The sequence below is a fragment of the Triturus cristatus genome, chromosome 4_2 (genome assembly GCF_964204655.1).
Source record: "Triturus cristatus chromosome 4_2, aTriCri1.1, whole genome shotgun sequence".
Classification (NCBI taxonomy): Eukaryota; Metazoa; Chordata; class Amphibia; order Caudata; family Salamandridae; genus Triturus; species Triturus cristatus.
Window position 1 is genome coordinate 536,336,864 of NC_140586.1, and position 19,957 is coordinate 536,356,820.

Genomic DNA, 19,957 nt, shown 5'->3' on the forward strand with positions numbered 1-19,957 from the left:
TCTATTTTTGAATGTGTGTATCAAAGGTTATATTAGGGTGAGAGGAGATCTGCCACTCCATCACATGGATGAAGTCATCAGTGATGTCATCAGTGATGTCATTTGAGATGTCATCAGTGATGTCATCAGTGATGTCACTGACCATGTCATGAGTGATGTAATATGTGACGTCATCAGCAGTGCATTGCGGGCGCGCGAGTTATAGTTAGCTTAACTAACTATAACGGGGAAATTTCATTGGTTTTTTACGAGTGAAATGTCCAGCTAACTATAACGTGTGTGAAACCTATGGTTTTTTCACTGAATTTGCAAGGTTTTTTAAATGCTAATTCCTAACTATAACATGTGTGAAACCTATGGTTTTTTCAGTGAATTTGCAAGGTTTTTTAAATGCTAATCCCTAACTATAACATGTGTGAAACCTATGGTTTTTTCAGTGAATTTGCAAGGTTTTTTAAATGCTAATTTCTAACTATAACGTGTGTGAAACCCATGGTTTTTTCAGTGAATTTGTATGGTTTTTTAAATGCTAATTCTTACCTATAACATATGTGATTCCCATATTTTTTTTTATTGATTTTGTATGATTTTTTTATTATAAATTCTTATCTTAAATGTGTTTTTTTTTAAAAAAAACAAGTTTTTTAAAACTTTTTATTCTCTTAAAACACTATGTTTTTTTAAAAAAAATATGCAATATATCAAGTTTTCTCTTTTTTTTTTTACCAAACAGGTAAGATATATTAGTATAACATAGAAAATATTTTTTTTATTTTTTTTTATTGCGCGTACGGTAAGAGTACGGTAAGCGTACGGTTTACGCAATGTCCGTAATTAATCTACTCTGTTTGCGTATAGTTACGCAATTTGCGTAGCCGCACGTACTGTGCGTGGGGCGCGTAGGCGTGTACGCTACATGCGCACGTTACGCGGAAGTGTTGTAGAGTGACTCTTTTGCGCATGCGCGCGAGCGCGTGTCTTTTTTACGCGCATGCGCACTTTTACCGTAAGCGCACCGTAAGCGTAACGTAAGCGTAACGTACGCTCACGGTGGGTCATGTGATCATGAAACACAACTTTTGATTGGTTCAAAGTACTTTCAGTTCTAGAACTCTCCTACACCACACCCATTCCCCTCATTTCTGCTTGTGATCCCTTAGGAGAAGGAGCTGACTTGTCTTTGTGATACGATGGCAGAACAGCACTCTTCTGCTGAGAGTGAGGCTAGCAGCACCACCATCAGGCAGAGAAAGAGGAAACAGAAGAGCTCTTTCATATGGGAGTATTTTAGTTTTCCTGAGGGTGAGAAAAAAGTCAATGCTTCCTTGGTGACTTGCAAGCTGTGCCAGCGTGTACTTTCGTGAGGTAATCCCAACAAAAAGTATTCCTTTGGGAATCACACTATGTTGAGACACCTTGAGGATGTGCAGCTGGGTGTGTGCTAAGAGTCTGCTTCTGCAGAAAAAAATAGCTCCCCCTTTCCATCTAATGCAAATGTAAAATCACCAGAGCAATACGCAATAAATCTCTGCCTGTAATTCCTCTTTGCACACAGAGTCATGTTTTCACATTAGTCACAAAACGAAATTTCTTTGCCAATTTGAAAGCACACTTACTACTCTTTTTTTTGGCAAGTGATAAACTCTTTTACAGACTGACACATTATGAATCCACTTTTCAGATTTTGATAAAAGCACATGTCCAAACTGCTTTTTTCAGACCAGCACCATGTGTAACCTGGGTGACTGACTACACTCCAGCAAGGGCAACCAGCCTTAGTGATGCTGAATGTATTTGCATTACTGACTGAAACCTCAAACACCACTCGGTTGTGAATACTGTGCATGATTCCACAGGATAAGCAGCTGGGTGTGTGGTAAGAGTCTGCTTCTGCATACAAAAAACTGGCTCCCCCTTTCCATCTAATGCAAATGTAAAATCACCAGAGCAATACGCAATAAATCTCTGCCTGTAATTCCTATTTGCACACAGAGTCATGTTTTCACATTAGTCACAAAACGAAATTTCTTTGCCAATTTGAAAGCACACTTACTACTCTTTTTTTTGGCAAGTGATAAACACTTTTACAGACTGACACATTATGAATCCACTTTTCAGATTCTCATAAAAGCACATGTCCAAACTGCTTTTTTCAGACCAGCACCATGTGTAACCTGGGTGACTGACTACACTCCAGCAAGGGCAACCAGCCTTAGTGTTGCTGAATGTATTTGCATTACTGACTGCAACCTCAAACCCCACTCGGTTGTGAATACTGTGCATGATTCCACAGGATAAGCAGCTGGGTGTGTGCTAAGAGTCTGCTTCTGCATACAAAAAAATAGCTCCCCCTTTCCATCTAATGCAAATGTAAAATCACCAGAGCAATACGCAATAAATCTCAGCCTGTAATTCCTATTTGCACACAGAGTCATGTTTTCACATTAGTCACAAAACGAAATTTCTTTGCCAATTTGAAAGCACACTTACTACTCTTTTTTTTGGCAAGTGATAAACTCTTTTACAGACTGACACATTATGAATCCACTTTTCAGATTCTGATAAAAGCACATGTCCAAACTGCTTTTTTCAGACCAGCACCATGTGTAACCTGGGTGACTGACTACACTCCAGCAAGGGCAACCAGCCTTAGTGATGCTGAATGTATTTGCATTACTGACTGAAACCTCAAACCCCACTCGGTTGTGAATACTGTGCATGATTCCACAGGATAAGCAGCTGGGTGTGTGGTAAGAGTCTGCTTCTGCATACAAAAAACTGGCTCCCCTTTCCATCTAATGCAAATGTAAAATCACCAGAGCAATACGCAATAAATCTCTGCCTGTAATTCCTATTTGCACACAGAGTCATGTTTTCACATTAGTCACAAAACAACATTTCTTTGCCAATTTGAAAGCACACTTACTACTCTTTTTTTTGGCAAGTGATAAACACTTTTACAGACTGACACATTATGAATCCACTTTTCAGATTCTCATAAAAGCACATGTCCAAACTGCTTTTTTCAGACCAGCACCATGTGTAACCTGGGTGACTGACTACACTCCAGCAAGGGCAACCAGCCTTAGTGATGCTGAATGTATTTGCATTACTGACTGAAACCTCAAACCCCACTCGGTTGTGAATACTGTGCATGATTCCACAGGATAAGCAGCTGGGTGTGTGGTAAGAGTCTGCTTCTGCATACAAAAAACTGGCTCCCCCTTTCCATCTAATGCAAATGTAAAATCACCAGAGCAATACGCAATAAATCTCTGCCTGTAATTCCTATTTGCACACAGAGTCATGTTTTCACATTAGTCACAAAACGAAATTTCTTTGCCAATTTGAAAGCACACTTACTACTCTTTTTTTTGGCAAGTGATAAACACTTTTACAGACTGACACATTATGAATCCACTTTTCAGATTCTCATAAAAGCACATGTCCAAACTGCTTTTTTCAGACCAGCACCATGTGTAACCTGGGTGACTGACTACACTCCAGCAGGGGCAACCAGCCTTAGTGTTGCTGAATGTATTTGCATTACTGACTGCAACCTCAAACCCCACTCGGTTGTGAATACTGTGCATGATTCCACAGGATAAGCAGCTGGGTGTGTGCTAAGAGTCTGCTTCTGCATACAAAAAAATAGCTCCCCCTTTCCATCTAATGCAAATGTAAAATCACCAGAGCAATACGCAATAAATCTCTGCCTGTAATTCCTATTTGCACACAGAGTCATGTTTTCACATTAGTCACAAAACGAAATTTCTTTGCCAATTTGAAAGCACATTTACTACTCTTTTTTTTGGCAAGTGATAAACACTTTTACAGACTGACACATTATGAATCCACTTTTCAGATTCTGATAAAAGCACATGTCCAAACTGCTTTTTTCAGACCAGCACCATGTGTAACCTGGGTGACTGACTACACTCCAGCAAGGGCAACCAGCCTTAGTGATGCTGAATGTATTTGCATTACTGACTGAAACCTCAAACCCCACTCGGTTGTGAATACTGTGCATGATTCCACAGGATAAGCAGCTGGGTGTGTGGTAAGAGTCTGCTTCTGCATACAAAAAACTGGCTCCCCCTTTCCATCTAATGCAAATGTAAAATCACCAGAGCAATACGCAATAAATCTCTGCCTGTAATTCCTATTTGCACACAGAGTCATGTTTTCACATTAGTCACAAAACGAAATTTCTTTGCCAATTTGAAAGCACACTTACTACTCTTTTTTTTGGCAAGTGATAAACACTTTTACAGACTGACACATTATGAATCCACTTTTCAGATTCTCATAAAAGCACATGTCCAAACTGCTTTTTTCAGACCAGCACCATGTGTAACCTGGGTGACTGACTACACTCCAGCAAGGGCAACCAGCCTTAGTGTTGCTGAATGTATTTGCATTACTGAATGCAACCTCAAACCCCACTCGGTTGTGAATACTGTGCATGATTCCACAGGATAAGCAGCTGGGTGTGTGCTAAGAGTCTGCTTCTGCATACAAAAAAATGGCTCCCCCTTTCCATCTAATGCAAATGTAAAATCACCAGAGCAATACGCAATAAATCTCTGCCTGTAATTCCTATTTGCACACAGAGTCATGTTTTCACATTAGTCACAAAACGAAATTTCTTTGCCAATTTGAAAGCACACTTACTACTCTTTTTTTTGGCAAGTGATAAACACTTTTACAGACTGACACATTATGAATCCACTTTTCAGATTCTCATAAAAGCACATGTCCAAACTGCTTTTTTCAGACCAGCACCATGTGTAACCTGGGTGACTGACTACACTCCAGCAAGGGCAACCAGCCTTAGTGTTGCTGAATGTATTTGCATTACTGACTGAAACCTCAAACCCCACTCGGTTGTGAATACTGTGCATGATTCCACAGGATAAGCAGCTGGGTGTGTGCTAAGAGTCTGCTTCTGCATACAAAAAACTGGCTCCCCCTTTCCATCTAATGCAAATGTAAAATCACCAGAGCAATACGCAATACATCTCTGCCTGTAATTCCTATTTGCACACAGAGTCATGTTTTCACATTAGTCACAAAACGAAATTTCTTTGCCAATTTGAAAGCACACTTACTACTCTTTTTTTTGGCAAGTGATAAACACTTTTACAGACTGACACATTATGAATCCACTTTTCAGATTCTGATAAAAGCACATGTCCAAACTGCTTTTTTCAGACCAGCACCATGTGTAACCTGGGTGACTGACTACACTCCAGCAAGGGCAACCAGCCTTAGTGATGCTGAATGTATTTGCATTACTGACTGAAACCTCAAACCCTACTCGGTTGTGAATACTGTGCATGATTCCACAGGATAAGCAGCTGGGTGTGTGCTAAGAGTCTGCTTCTGCATACAAAAAACTGGCTCCCCCTTTCCATCTAATGCAAATGTAAAATCACCAGAGCAATATGCAATAAATCTCTGCCTGTAATTCCTATTTGCACACAGAGTCATGTTTTCACATTAGTCACAAAACGAAATTTCTTTGCCAATTTGAAAGCACACTTACTACTCTTTTTTTTGGCAAGTTATAAACACTTTTACAGACAGACACATTATGAATCCACTTTTCAGATTCTCATAAAAGCACATGTCCAATCTGCTTTTTTCAGACCAGCACCATGTGTAACCTGGGTGACTGACTACACTCCAGCAAGGGCAACCAGCCTTAGTGTTGCTGAATGTATTTGCATTACTGACTGAAACCTCAAACCCCACTCGGTTGTGAATACTGTGCATGATTCCACAGGATAAGCAGCTGGGTGTGTGCTAAGAGTCTGCTTCTGCATACAAAAAAATGGCTCCCCCTTTCCATCTAATGCAAATGTAAAATCACCAGAGCAATACGCAATAAATCTCTGCCTGTAATTCCTATTTGCACACAGAGTCATGTTTTCACATTAGTCACAAAACGAAATTTCTTTGCCAATTTGAAAGCACACTTACTACTCTTTTTTTTGGCAAGTGATAAACACTTTTACAGACTGACACATTATGAATCCACTTTTCAGATTCTCATAAAAGCGCCAGTCCAAACTGCTTTTTTCAGACCAGCACCATGTGTAACCTGGGTGACTGACTACACTCCAGCAAGGGCAACCAGCCTTAGTGATGCTGAATGTATTTGCATTACTGACTGAAACCTCAAACCCTACTCGGTTGTGAATACTGTGCATGATTCCACAGGATAAGCAGCTGGGTGTGTGCTAGGAGTCTGCTTCTGCATACAAAAAAATGTCTCCCCCTTTCCATCTAATGCAAATGTAAAATCACCAGAGCAATACGCAATAAATCTCTGCCTGTAATTCCTATTTGCACACAGAGTCATGTTTTCACATTAGTCACAAAACGAAATTTCTTTGCCAATTTGAAAGCACACTTACTACTCTTTTTTTTGGCAAGTGATAAACACTTTTACAGACTGACACATTATGAATCCACTTTTCAGATTCTCATAAAAGCACATGTCCAAACTGCTTTTTTCAGACCAGCACCATGTGTAACCTGGGTGACTGACTACACTCCAGCAAGGGCAACCAGCCTTAGTGTTGCTGAATGTATTTGCATTACTGACTGAAACCTCAAACCCCACTCGGTTGTGAATACTGTGCATGATTCCACAGGATAAGCAGCTGGGTGTGTGCTAAGAGTCTGCTTCTGCATACAAAAAAATGGCTCCCCCTTTCCATCTAATGCAAATGTAAAATCACCAGAGCAATACGCAATAAATCTCTGCCTGTAATTCCTATTTGCACACAGAGTCATGTTTTCACATTAGTCACAAAACGAAATTTCTTTGCCAATTTGAAAGCACACTTACTACTCTTTTTTTTGGCAAGTGATAAACACTTTTACAGACTGACACATTATGAATCCACTGTTCAGATTCTGATAAAAGCACATGTCCAAACTGCTTTTTTCAGACCAGCACCATGTGTAACCTGGGTGACTGACTACACTCCAGCAAGGGCAACCAGCCTTAGTGATGCTGAATGTATTTGCATTACTAACTGAAACCTCAAACCCTACTCGGTTGTGAATACTGTGCATGATTCCACAGGATAACCAGCTGGCTGTGTGCTAAGAGTCTGCTTCTGCATACAAAAAAATGGCTCCCCCTTTACATCTAATGCAAATGTAAAATCACCAGAGCAATACGCAATACATCTATGCCTGTAATTCCTATTTGCACACAGAGTCATGTTTTCACATTAGTCACAAAACGAAATTTCTTTGCCAATTTAAAAGCACACTTACTACTCTTTTTTTTGGCAAGTGATAAACACTTTTACAGACTGACACATTATGAATCCACTTTTCAGATTCTGATAAAAGCACATGTCCAAACTGCTTTTTTCAGACCAGCACCATGTGTAACCTGGGTGACTGACTACACTCCAGCAAGGGCAACCAGCCTTAGTGATGCTGAATGTATTTGCATTACTGACTGAAACCTCAAACCCCACTCGGTTGTAAATACTATGCATGATTCCACAGGATAAGCAGCTGGCTGTGTGCTAAGAGTCTGCTTCTGCATACAAAAAAATGGCTCCCCCTTTACATCTAATGCAAATGTAAAATCACCAGAGCAATACGCAATAAATCTCTGCCTGAAAATTCCTATTTGCACACAGAGTCATGTTTTCACATTAGTCACAAAACGAAATTTCTTTGCCAATTTGAAAGCACACTTACTACTCTTTTTTTTGGCAAGTGATAAACACTTTTACAGACTGACACATTATGAATCCACTTTTCAGATTCTGATAAAAGCACATGTCCAAACTGCTTTTTCAGACCAGCACCATGTACATCCCCTCTCAAACTCTAAACTCACCTTTAAAATTAGTTCGTTGTGAAAGAAATGTGGCACTCAAACAGCAGATTATCAGAGTCAGGATCTCTCTTCTGTACACCTCTCTCCTCTAAGCAGAACCAGATAATGGCAAACTTTCCCTCTCTTTTTCCGCACATATACATGTTAATTTCAAATCTCAGTGCTTCCCCCTTTTTTTCAAATGTAATCACACATTTCTATTGGTTGAAAACCAACCCTTTTCCAAAAGTACCCTTCCCCCAACTTGACTTATGCCTAGTACCCTTCCCCCAACTTGACTTCTGCCTGCTACCATAGCAACAGCTCATGGAACACTGCTGTGTGGTGTCAGGTCAGAAGTTCACCAAACAATGTTTCATTTCTAAAGAGCAGGAGTGCTTGACTTTTCAAACCTAACAGCAAATCCATAGTACTGTTCTTTGGTAACACATTTTTCTGTACCAATACAAAACATGCTTCTATAAATTTATACATACAGCCTAGTTTTTATTCTAGAATGGTATGAAACAGCCAATCAGTTTAAAAAAAAAAAAATATGTATGCCTCCATTTCCAAACTGTCTTTCATTTCTTTTTACCATTCTACTGAATTACACCTCCTGAGTGCATCCAGTTCTCCTTTGAAGATGTTCATAGTGTGGATTGTAGGGCACAGCTATGTCTTCTGGAGTGAAAAGTATGCAGAGAAAACAGATATGGTGAGAGACCTTGCTTTACCAAATGTAGACATTAAATGGATTGGTCAGAGAGGGTTAAAGTGGCACCAATTGATGCCATTGGTGAAATCCTTCATGCAAATCCAACACCCTGACCTCATAATAGTGCACTGTGGTGGCAATGACCTAGGCACTTTGACTAGGGTAGGTCTGGAAATGCTTATGAAGGAGACCTTTGACCAACTGTTTTCACTTTTCCCTAAAACTGCCTTTGTGTTTTCTAACATATGCCAAAGGCAAAAATGGAACTGGTCCAATCATTTCTGTCCACAGATTGACAAAGCAAGAAAGCACGTCAACAAATCTGTTTCTGCTTTCCTCCGAGACTATGGTATGGGTTCCATTTACCACAACAACTTGCGTTACGACATGCAAGACATTTATAGAGGAGATGGTGTACACTTCACTGATGAAGGGAACAGAGTCTTCCTCTTGAACCTTAGACTCTGCATCGGTACTTACTTGTAGGTACCACTAAAAAATCACTTCATAAACACAACGGCTCTTTTTAGAGCCCCCTAATATCTAAACACTTAAATCTGAATTTTATTTCTTTTTTTATTTATTTTTTCTACCGTACGCGTACGGTAAGCTCACCGTAAGCTTACCGTACGCGTACCCCGCGATTTTTTTTTAAATTAATAAATGTTTTTTTTGTACTTTTCTGTCCTTCTTTGACCCCCTTTCAAATGTTAGGGGGTCTGTAACTCTCCTCCTTGCCCCCTTTTCAAGTTATCACTCTTTTTTTTTCTGTGTGAAACACACAAAATGGCGGCCGCCGCTTCCTGGTTTCGACCGATTCGAATGTTTACTAAGATCTGACAGCCAATCAGAATCGCGCTCGCGCACGGCACCGTACGCGTACCGTAAGCTTACCGTAAGCGCACGGTAAGCGCACCGTAAGCTGCCACAGATATATATATTGATTTAAATGCTATTTTCTCAGGAACTACTGAACAGATTTACACCAGACCTACAAAAGGCACTTCCTTGACCTGAGGACAACCTCTCTGCCAAATTTCAAGTAACTCTGTTCAGCCGTTCGGGCTGTAGCTGTGTCTAAAGGTCCTATGGAAAAATGCATGGGAAAAACGCGTTTTGGGACCCCCCTTTTATCTCAGCCCCCGCTTGACGAATCCCCCCGAGACTTTCAGGGTAGGAGCGGAGCGTAGCGCCCCACCTATTTTGAAAAATTTGCGAGGATTCGTCAACCGGCGCCAAAGTTATTCAAAATAGAATGTTGCGGTTTTCCTATGGAAACAGGGTCCTAACTATAACTACCTACTGGCGACCGCCAGTAGGTAATATATATATATATATATATACATAAGAAAACTTTCTCTTTCATGAAGGATGTCGGCACTCTAATGGATTTTGCCAAAGTTTATTCAGGAATTGGGATAATCATCTACGCGTTCGGCTAGTGAATGCAGCCTTGTTCAGTATATTCACTGAAAAAATCAAAGGTTGCAGGGATGTTATAATTAGACTCAGATTTCAGTCGTACAAAACCAGTGAAATTCAGCAGTTATAGTTACCTGAGCTAACTGTAATGTACGCCCCCGCATAACTATAACGTACGCCCCGCAATACAATGATTATGACCTCACATATTACATTGCTCATGACAGGTTGAGTGACATCTCAAATGACATCATTGATGGCAACATCCATTCAGTGTGAGTGTTTTCTAAAAGTTTCTGATTGTTAAATATATATATTAAGCTGCTCCATAACTTAATTGAGTATACTTTGTGAACTAGTAATGAACAATACTATTTCTAACACATAATATGTGAATGGCTGTGTGGCTGTGTGCATCTGTATCAGAGTGGGTGTCTGATTCACTGTATGGGTATGTGAGTAGATGTGTGAGTGGCTGTATGGGTGAGTGAGTGGTTGTGTGAGTGGCTATATAGGTGAGTGAGTAAATGTGTGAGTGAGTAATTGGATGTGTGTGTGGTTGTATGGGTGGGTGAGTGGGTGTGTAGGTGACTATATGTGTCTGCGCGGCTGTGTGATTAGTTGTATGAGGTGAATGGATGAGTCAGTGGTGTATGGGTGAATGAGTGAGTATATGAGAGGCATGTGAAGGTGAGTGATGGGGTGAGTGTGAGCATCTGTGTGGGTGAGAGTGTAGGTGTGTCAGTGACTGTATAGGTGAGTGGCTGAATGTGAGCTTGGCTATATGGGTAAGTTTGTGCTTCAATCAATCAAACCATCAGGGATTTATAAAGAGGGCTACTCACCCGTGAGGGTCTCAACGCGCTGGGGGTGCAGCTCCGGTCAGTCGAAGAGCCAGGTCTTGAGGCTTTTCCTGAAGGTGTGCAGGGTAGGGGAGCATCTGATGTGGACAGGGAGCTTGTTCCATGCCTTGGCTGCGACGTAGGAGAAAGCTCTTCCACCTGCTCTGTTTCTGTGGATGTGGGGGGTTTCTGCCAGGGCGAGGTCGGCGGAGCGGTGGTCCCTTTTGGGTACGTGGAAGAAGACTCTCTCATTGAGGTATTTGTGTCCGATGTTTTGGAGAGATTTGTAGACGTGGGTGAGCAGTTTGAAGGTTACTCTCTTCTCGACAGGGAGCCAGTGGAGGTCTCATAGGTGTTGGGACATGTGTTTGTGGGGTCCTGAGGAAGAGCCTCGTTGCAGCGTTCTTGATCGTTCGGCGTTTGTGTATGAGGGTTCTGTTGATTACGGCGTAGAGGGCATTGCCATAGTCCAGCCTGCTGATTAGGAGTGCATGGGTGATGCTTTTCCTACATTCCGGGGGAATCCATCTGAAGGTCTTGTGGAGGATGCAAAGGCAGTTGAAAGTGGTGGAGGTGATGCAGTTGATCTGGCGGGTCATGGTGAGGGAGTCAAGGATGATGCAGAGTTTCCATGCGTGGTCTGTAGGGGTGGGAGGATTCCCGAGGGCAGAGGACCACCAGGTGCTGTCCCAGGCGGAGGTGGAGGGTCCGAGGATGAGGACCTCAGTCCCCAAGCAGCTATCTTTCATCCAGGCTGCAACGTCCTTTATTCCTTCTTGGAAGCAGAGTCTTGTGTCTTGGGCGTTCTTCATGAGGGAGAGGATGAGCTGGGTGTCGTCGCCGTATGATACTATGCTGAGCCCATATTGTCTGACGATGGCGGTGAGGGGGGCCTTGTAGAGATTGAAGAGTGTGGGGCTGAGCGATGATTCTTGGGGCACTCCGCAGTTGATCTCTGTGGGTTTGAAGAGGTATGGAGGAAGTCTGATCTTCTGAGTTCTGCCAGACAGAAAGGACTGGATCAAGTTGAGGGCGCTTCCTCGTACCCCCGCATTGTGGAGTGTGGCTGTGAGAGTGCGATGTGAGATGGTGTTGAATGCTGCGGAGAGGTCTAGTAGGATGAGGGCCACAGAGTGGTCCTGGTCGAGTAACATGTGGATGTCATCGGTGGCGGCAAGGAGGGCAGTCTTGATGCTATGGTTGCTGCGGAATCCAGACTGGGAGGGGTCTAGGATGGAGTTCTCTTCAATGAAGGCGGTCAGCTGAGCATTTACGAGTCTCTCTGTGACTTTTGCAATGAAGGGGAGGAGAGAGATGAGACGGTAGTTTTTCAGGTACGTTGGGTCGGCTGCGGGCTTCTTGAGGAAGGGTTTAACCTCTGCCCGCTTACAGTCATCTGGGAAGATGTCGGCTTTGAAGGACGCATTGATAGTCTGTCCTAGTTCATGATGGCGGTGGCCGTGTGGTAGATGTGTGGTGGGCAGGGGTCATTGGGGGCTCCCGAGTGGGTGTTCTTCATAGACGTGGTGGTGTGTTCGGCTGTGGCGGGATTCCAGGTTGTGATGGTCGGCTCGTTGTCATTGGTGATGGTGGCGGTGGTGTCAGGCATCTGTTTGCTGAAGTTGTCATAGAGGGCCTTGATTTTCAGATGGAAGTAGGAGCTGATCTTATTGCAGAGTTCCTGGGATGGAGTGACGTCCATGGTTTCGGTGGGGGATTTGGTGAATTGCTGGATGACGTTGAACAGTTCCTTGGTGGTGGTTGCATTGGTGTGGATCTTGTTCTTGGTGAAAGTCCGCTTGCTGTCTCTTATGCGCTGGTGGTATTTCTTCAGGGCGCTCCTGTAGCTCTTCATGTCATCCATGGTTTTCCGGTTTCGCCAGGTTTTATCGAGGTGTCTGCAGGAACGCCTGGCTTCTTGGAGTTCTATCAGTGACTGTATAGTTAAGTGTGTACATGTGTTAGTATATGTATGTGTAAGTGAGTGGGTGTGTGAATATCTGTATGGGTGAGTGAGTGGCTGTGTGAGTGACTGTATGGGTGAGTAAGTAGCTGTATGGGTGACTGACTCATTATGTGAGTAAAAACCAAAGGAAATGATGGACGGAGTGTTGAACATTGCAAGCACTCACCCCCAGTCAACTGATCTGGGTTTAATCCATTACCGTTCTTTAGCCCACTCCGCCACCCCAGTTCAGACATGGCCATATGCAAATCAGTCTGACCCTGTGCCTCATGGGAACAGTCCAGCCCGAACTGCCAAGCCATGTCTTCCCTGGACCGGAAACAAGCTTCCTAGGACCGGTTTCCGGCATTTCAGCCGTCTTCAGCCAGGCTTGCTTGAATCCAGTGGCAAAGTGAGCAAGGGACTCACGTCTGAGCATACCCTGCCAACTTATGGCGAACAAAGCAAAAACCAAAGGAAATGATGGACGGAGTGTTGAACATTGCAAGCACTCACCCCCAGTCAACTGATCTGGGTTTAATCCATCACCGTTCTTTAGCCCACTGCACCACCCCAGTTCAGAGAGGGCCATATGCAAATCGGTCTGACCCTGTGCATCATGGGAACAGTCCAGCCCAAACTGCCAAGCCAAGTCTTCCCTGGACTGGAAACAAGCTTCCTAGGACCGGTTTCTGGCATTTCAGCCATCTTCAGCCAGGCTTGCTTGAATCCAGTGGCAAAGTGAGCAAGAGACTCACGTCTGCTTTGTATAACGAGCGCAGTGACGCCGACGGAGCAACGTAGCTGCCTAAACAACAAGAGCCTACGAACTGATTCATTCTCAGTGAGTATTGAATCACAAAAGAGACTAGAGACTATCGTCTTACGATCCCGACCAACCAAGAAAGCGAATATGGTGTAAACCTGTGATGCTTGATTTCAACTGCGGAAACTAGATAAAGATATATTATTTTTGATATAACTCACCTGTGTGGTCTAAGTTTGTGGTGTGCGGAGGGGGGATCATTGTGGTGTCTACGTGCAAATACCTTACACATTGCCTTGGGGATAAGCCTGTCTGCTCGAGCCAAGCTACCTAGAGGGTGAGCAGGGGTTATCTACCGTGTGTGTCTCTGTACCCTGACTAGAAGCAAGGGTCCCTATTTGGTCTAAGGTGTATACCTCTGCCAACTAGAGACCCCCAGATCTAACATTGGTGGTCAGCGGTGCGGATTAGAACCAGTATTTGCACTTGACCTGCAGTGATTCTTCGTACATCACTAATCTAGTAAGCAGTTGCATTGCACGAAGTTTTTGCGAAGACTATTCTTGGAGGATCGACGATGCATCATGTCTCTGAATGGAGTAGGTGAGGAGTCGGAATTGCAATTGGAAGTGAAAAAGTTGCTCGAATATAAGAAGGAGCAACTAAAGCAATTCTGCAAGCAGCTAGGATGCCCAGTGAAGGGCGGCGCCAACAAGACAGAGCTACAGAAAGCTCTAAGGGCCTGGTGGGAGGCCAAGAATGGCGCAACCGAGGAAACTACTGGAGGGGATGGCACACCGGAGCACGGATTTGGATCCGATGATCTGCCAGTGAATAGGCCAGCATCTAGGGCTGGCAGCACCCATTCCAGTAGGAGCCTTTCTCCAGAGGAGCTGGAGGAAAATCAGAGGATTAGGGCCCATGAGATTGAACTTTTTAAGCTCAAAGCTCAAGCGGAAGAAAGGAAACTGCGCCTTGACAGTGAGAAAGAGGCGGAGGAGAGGAGGAATGCTCTTGCTTTGGAAGAGAGAAAACTCCAGTTGGCTCATGAGTTGAGCATGAGGGAGCTGGACATTAAAGCCAAACAAGTGGAGTCCAGTCCGAATGGTGGCAGCGCACAACCAGTTCAGGCGGGTAAAGTATACATACCGAAAGATTTGGTACAGAATTATCAGAGGGGTGAGGATATCTATGCATGGTTTAGATCCTATGAGCTTGCCTTGAAGATGAATGAAGTGCCTGAGAAGAGTTGGGGAGCAGGGTTGTGGAAGCATTTTGAGGCCTCTGGGAGGGATGTCTTAGCACCATTAGAAGCAGCAGGGACCTTAACCTACCCCACGATGAAGGAGGCCTTATGCCTCAGGTATGGGCTTACACCAGAACAGTACCGCCAGAAGTTCAGGAACTTCAAGAAACTTGATTCGAGTACTTGGGTGGAGTGTGTGAGTATGTACACGCGTGCACTGGAAGGTTGGATAAAGGGCAGCAAAGTAACTGATTATGTGGGGTTGTGTCACTTGATTAGTTGGGAGCACTTGAGTAGTCTATGTGTTCCAGAGCTGCGCCAGCATCTTTTAGACAGCAAGTTAACTGATCCCAGTGAGCTTGCTAAAGAGGCAGACCGCTGGACTAGCACCAGGGTCAACAAAGGGGTGGTAAGTATGCCAGCCAAGGGTGGACAGGGTCCCCAGCAGAAAGGTGGGGAGGACAAGGGTAACAGTAAGGAGTTCTCTAAAGGGCCCCAAAACAGTTCCCAGGAGAAGGAGTCCCAAGCCCCCAAGCCTAAGAGGTCTTGGCCCCCTAAGGGCAACAGACCACCGCCTACTTGCTATGCTTGTAGGGAAGTGGGCCACATAGCCCCTAACTGTCCCAAGAAACCCCCAGCACCAGCTGCTGCTCCCGTCCCAGGGTTAGCTAGTGTACCTTTGGGAGGGGATTTGATTTCCAGTGGGGAGGAGGGATTAGCTATGATGACCCTTGTCTCTTTAGGAGACCAAGAGATGGTCCAGGATACCTTGATACCCGCTAACACTAAGAAATACGGGCAAAAGGTGACCATCAATGGGAGGGAGATAGAGGCTCTGAGAGACACCGGGGCTAGTGTGACATCTGTCAGGTGTCAGTGGGTGTCTGAAGAGCAAGTCATTCCCAATGTGCTCCGCCCAGTAGTGGCAGCTGACACTTCAGTGCGCCTCTGCAAGATGGCGCGTGTTCCCTTTACATGGGGGGGAGTCTCTGGTACCTTGGAAGTCTGTGTCAGTGATGCCTTGCCAGTAGATTGTATGTTGGGTAACGACCTGGAGAGTTCTCCATGGAAGGACGTAGAGCACAGAACTCACTTGGAGATGTTAGGACTGCCAGCGTGGATCTGTGTATCCACACGTGCCATGACAGCCAGTACGGGTGGATTAGTAGAACCGGAGCCTGGAACAATGGCCCAGGGACCTCTCAAGAGAGGAAGGGGCAGAGGGTGTGGGAAACTGGCCCCCACTGTTCCCACGGTCCAGGAGGAAGCAGAACCTGAAGGGGAAGCCCTGGAACCTACAGGGGAACAGGTGGCCGAACTGGGGGAATTGCCTGAGCTGACCCATTGGCAGCAAGAGGGTGGTCCCTCCAGGGAGGAATTCTGCCAGGCTCAGAAAGAGTGCCCTTCTCTCCTTGGTGTGCGGCAGCAGGCTGCAGACCAGGCAGCGGGCCTAGGGTCCAAGGAACATTTGATTTACTGGGAGGATGACTTACTTTATAGTGAGCCTAAGTTTGCTGAGCCCGGTGCAGCCCGTGTGCTGGTGGTACCCGAGCGCTTCAGGAACTTCTTACTGGGTCTGGCTCATGACGTGCCTCTCGCAGGACATCTGGGGCAAGACAAGACCTATCACAGGCTTGTCACCCACTTCTACTGGCCCCAGATGAAGAAGCACGTCGGTACCTTTTGTAAGTCTTGCCAAACCTGTCAAGCCAGTGGTAAGAGCGGAGGGAAGTGCGTGGCGCCCCTCCAGCCGTTTCCTGTAGTGAGCACCCCTTTCGAGCGGGTGGGCATTGATATCGTAGGGCCCCTGGATCCCAAGACCGCCTTAGGCAACAGGTTTATCCTGGTCTTGGTGGATCACTCCACTCGGTACCCAGAAGCAGTCCCTCTCAGGACAATCACAGCACCCGTGGTGGGCCGTGCATTGATGGGGATCTTTTCCCGTGTGGGGTTCCCCCGAGAGGTGGTCTCCGACCGGGGTACCAACTTCATCTCTAGGTATATGAAGTCTCTGTGGGAGGAGTGTGGGGTAACTTATAAGTTCACCACTCCTTACCACCCTCAAGGAAATGGGTTGGTTGAAAGGTTCAACCGCACCCTGAAAGGTATGATTATGGGCCTAGCGGAGCCCATGAGACGGAAGTGGGACGTCTTGTTACCATGCCTGTTGTTTGCCTACAGGGAGGTGCCTCAGAAGTCCTTAGGGTTCAGCCCCTTTGAACTGCTGTATGGCCACCCTGTTAGAGGACCTCTCACACTGGTGAAGGAGGGGTGGGAAAAGTCCCGTGGGAAAACCCCCCAGGATGTGTTCAGCTATGTGCTGGCCATCCGCAACCAGACGCAGCGCTTCAGGAAGCTCGCTCAGGAGAACCTAGAAGCCAGCCAGGAGGAGATGAAAAGATGGTACGACCAGAATACCACGCTGGTTGAATTTCATCCTGGGCAGAGAGTATGGGTAATGGCGCCGGTGGAGCCTTGTGCGCTCCGTGACAAGTGAACCGGGCCATACGAGGTGGTAGAGCGCAAGAGTGAGGTGACCTACCTGATCAACATGAAGACTCCTAGGCAGCCCCTTAGAGTCTTGCATGTGAACCGCCTCAAACCCCACTTCGAGAGGTCTGAAGTGACAATGCTCATGGCTACAGATGATGGTGGGGAAGAGGATAGAGATCCTCTCCCTGACCTCCTGGCAACCAAGGAGCAAGACAGGTCAGTGGATGGTGTGGTCCTCTCGCCCACCCTGACCCCAGAACACCAGAGGGACTGTCGCCAGGTGTTGGGTCAGTTTGCCTCCCTGTTCTTCCTGACCCCAGGTGTCACCAATTGGTGCGTCCATGATGTGGACACTGGAGATAGTCTACCTGTGAAACAGAAGTTTTACAGAGTAGCTGATAAGGTCAGGGCCAGCATCAAGGAAGAAGTTTCCAAGATGTTGGCGTTAGGGGTAATTGAGCCCTCTAGCAGTCCCTGAGCTAGCCCAGTGGTCCTCGTTCCCAAGAAATCTGCTACAACCGGTGGCCCATCAGAACTTCGGTTTTGCGTGGACTACCGTGGGCTCAATGCGGTCACCAAGACTGACGCGCACCCCATCCCCAGAGCTGATGAGCTCGTGGATCGGTTGGGAGCTGCCAGGTACCTCAGCACCTTCGATTTGACTTCGGGGTACTGGCAGATCGCCTTAACTGAAGGGGCAAAGGAGAGGTCGGCATTTTCCACACCGGAGGGGCACTTCCAGTTTCGCTTCATGCCCTTTGGATTGAAAAATGCCCCTGCCACCTTCCAGAGACTGGTCAACCGGGTACTGACCGGGCTGGAGCAATTCAGCGCCGCATACTTGGATGACATTGCTGTGTTCAGCTCCACTTGGGAGGAACACTTGAAACACCTCTGTGAAGTGTTGAGGGCTCTGCAAAAGGCAGGCCTCACTATCAAGGCCAGATAGGGCAGGGATCGGTGGTGTATTTGGGACACCAGGTGGGGAACGGCCAGGTGGCGCCCCTACAGGCGAAGATTGATACCATTCTGGCTTGGGAACCCCCCAAGACGCAGACAGAGGTGAGAGCCTTTCTAGGACTCACCGGGTATTACAAACGGTTCATCAAGGGATAAGGCACCATTGTTGCCCCCTTGACAGAACTAACCTCTAGAAATCAGCCCAGGAAAGTGAATTGGACCGAGGCCTGTCAAACTGCTTTTGATGCCCTGAAAACTGCAATGTGCACAGCACCGGTGCTTAAGGCGCCTGACTTTTCGAGTGAGTTCGTAGTGCAAACAGACGCTTCAGAGCAAGGTGTGGGAGCAGTACTCTCACAGATGGACGACGAGGGCGGGGACCAACCTGTAGCTTTCATTAGTAGGAGGCTACTCCCCAGGGAACAGAGGTGGAGCGCTATTGAAAGGGAAGCATTTGCTGTGGTCTGGGCCCTGAAGAAGCTGAGGCCCTACCTGTTTGGGACTCACTTCCGTGTTCAGACCGACCACAGGCCCCTCAGATGGTTAAGGCAGATGAGGGGTGAGAATCCAAAACTGTTGAGGTGGTCCATCTCCCTACAGGGAATGAACTTTACGGTGGAACACCGTCCCGGTACAGAACACGCCAATGCTGATGGTCTGTCCAGGTTTTTCCACCTTAGTGATGAGAACTCCCAAGAGGGTGGGTAGTTCTCCCCACTTTCAGCTGGAGGGGACACGTGTTAGACCTGACATCCTTGGCGTGGGTTTTTCCCCTATCTTTTGCCTCTGCTACCTGGATTTTTGATGCTGTGATGGATTTCGTTTTTGCTGGTTTAGATGCTTTGGACACTCTGCCACTGCTAATCAGTGCCAGAGAGTAAGTGCTCCCTGTGTAAAATATCATATTGATTGGATATACCTGATTGACATATCTGTATCACCATGAAGTCCCTAGTAAAGTGCACTGTGTGTGCCAGGGCTGGTGATGACAGATGCTACTAGTGGGTCTGCAGCGCTGATTGCGCCACCCACCTGTGTAGCCCTAAAATGGTGTCTCAGGCCTGCCACCGCAGGCCTGCCAGCAGTCCCCGGACTGCCATGTCCTCCTGGCCAGTGTCCACACTGACCAGGCCTAACCCTTCCCTTTTTATACACGTCAGTCATCCCTATGGAAGGCCCGAGGTACCCCCCTGGGCAGGGTGCAGTGTATGTAAGAGGTAGAGCATGTACTAGTGCAGGTACTATGCTCTGGTAGTGAACCGCGGCCATTTTGCGTGTTCACTGCTGCGAGGTTATCTTGCTCCATAGGCTAACATGGGGGAGGCTGGTGCCGATGGCTATCCGCCTATCTTCTCATAGGAACAAGATAAGACATGAGTGTTTGATATCCCTGAGCTCAGCATTTAATAACACATCTTTTAGGAGAGGTTGTTTTTAAATCCTGAGTTGGAGAATGGTACTTTTTAGAGAGTAGCTGTTCTCTTGTCTGACCCTTCTGTGTGCCTGGGCATGCTTGTGGATTGACTGTCTGGCTTGAGAGTGACAGGGGCTGGGGATCCCCCAGGAGGTTGGCTGAGTCAGCCCTCTGCTGAATGGCGACATTTGCAAGGAGAGTGGAGGGAGGAGATAGCACCTGGGAGTGAATAGGGCTGTGCCTGCCTGCCACACTGCTGGCTCCATCTCCTGCTGGGCGGCTGACGACTCTGCCCC